Raw genomic sequence first — 1,936 nt, forward strand, 5'->3', positions numbered from 1 at the left:
GCCGGAGCGGGCCGACGGGCACCGCAGTCGGACCAATGGCGCGCGGACAGGGAGGGCGTACTTCCGCCCCTGCTGCAAAGGCCAATCCGAGTGAAGAAGGGCGTTGCGGGCCTGACCCCGCCCATCCGGCCGCTCCACCCAATCGCCTTAGGCAGTGCCCGCGCTGCCCCGGGCCGGGATCCCTGTCCCGCGGATTGTGTTCGCCCCGAGCAGCGCGAGCCCGCCTGGCCCCGGCCGCGGGCACTGCTGCGGTGACGCCCCGAGCGAGCGAGATCTTTTCTCCTCTGCTCTCTCCGGCTTTCTCGCCCGGCGGCGCCGCGCCGCTGGCTCCCGGCCGCGGTGCCTTGTGTGGCGCGCGGAGGGCAGCGGGGAGTCGGCGCAGATGCTGTGGAGCGACCCGCAGACCCCTCAGGCGCCTGTGCGCAGCCGGACCAATCCGCGTACAGAGCAGGGAACGCCGCCACCAATCGCGTGGGGTGAGTTGGATTCTGGCGGCGGCCAATCACAAAGAGGAATGGCCAGGTGGCTTGTCACCGCCCACACAACCATTCCAGCAAATCGCTGCGCTCCTGGAAGCGGCCAATAGGAAGGCGAGTCCTGGATTCGGCCCCGCCCGCACGGGCCGGTGGTGCCCGAGGCTGGGTCCGCGAGGCCCGGGGGAAGGAGCCGGCGCTGGAGCGGGGCTGGGCCCCTGCCCGGGAGATGGTGGGCGGTTCCTCAGCTGCCCTTTGCAGGGCTGCGGGGAGACCTGTGAGGGACAGGGACATCACTCCACAGGAAGTGGGGTGGAGATACCTCCGCAGGGAGAAGGGACAGGGTTAGTTAGGTCAGACTCTACCACCAGTCTTCCTCCCATAAAGGTGCCACAGTGGACCTACTTCCCCAAGCCTGTGGGCCCCAGTGGGATGGCAGACCCCCAAGAGGACGGTGACCACGTACTGGCAAGGGGAAATGCTTTGTCTGAGAGTCGGCTGCCTCCTGGCCCCAGCCACACAGGGAACAGCTGCTGGGGCAAATCCAAAGTGCTTCTGTGATCTGGTCAAGCTCAGTGCTCCAATGACCATGCCTTCCTTACTAGAGCAGCAGTCAATGCAACACCTGGTGGAGCACATTCCACAGGGCTTCATCTTGTTCCCACTGTTGATTGTGAACCCAAGAGCAGCAAGTTCTCACGTGCCTGTAAGTGTAAAGCCCTGCACCTCATAACAACTGGGCAGCAACACCCTCCTTTTTAGTGTCATTAAACCTGGAAATAAGAGTGAAGCCAACAGGCAGCTAGCTGCAAACCACTGGACACTAGGGACACTGAAGGTGTCACTCAGGACCCCACTGTGGCATGGCAGGGCCACAGGCAATTTTCTTAGGGCTCTTAGTTCCAGTACAGTACAACAACAGCAGCAGCTCTGGTTCCACAGCTTGAGGCTGCTGTTGGCCAGTGCTGGACACAAAGCTTTGTATCCAGCATGAGAAAGAAAGCAGAGCTACAACCTCCTGCTTAGTTCATTGTACTTTTATTTGCATGAGGAGCTGAAACAAACTTGAGGGGTTGCTAAACAGGAACTGTTCAAATCCAAACAAACTGAACTATGGGGGGAGAGGGAAGCACAGCAATCCTAGGGAAGGGAAGGCAGACAGGGTTGGGGCAGGGAAGTTGGTTGTCTTTACAACACGTGTACACTCGGCACCTGTGCATGATGAACATGCCTCTCCCCCAACAGGTTCCAACTCAGCTAGCAAAGAACTGTTTGCAAAACCTTTCCAGAAACATTCTAAAGTTGAAGAAACAAACTGGAACCTCCTGCCTTGGCCGGCCCAGGAGGGAGCGGCTTTGCTGCTTTTATAAAAAGATTAATAAAAAATATTGAAAAAATTCCATCTCCTTTTATATACTTTTTTAACCTAGTAGAATTCTTAAGGTTTAGAAAACTATATTACA

This window comes from Alligator sinensis, unplaced genomic scaffold, assembly GCF_000455745.1.
Source record: "Alligator sinensis unplaced genomic scaffold, ASM45574v1 scaffold964_1, whole genome shotgun sequence".
In the NCBI taxonomy this organism is placed as follows: domain Eukaryota; kingdom Metazoa; phylum Chordata; order Crocodylia; family Alligatoridae; genus Alligator; species Alligator sinensis.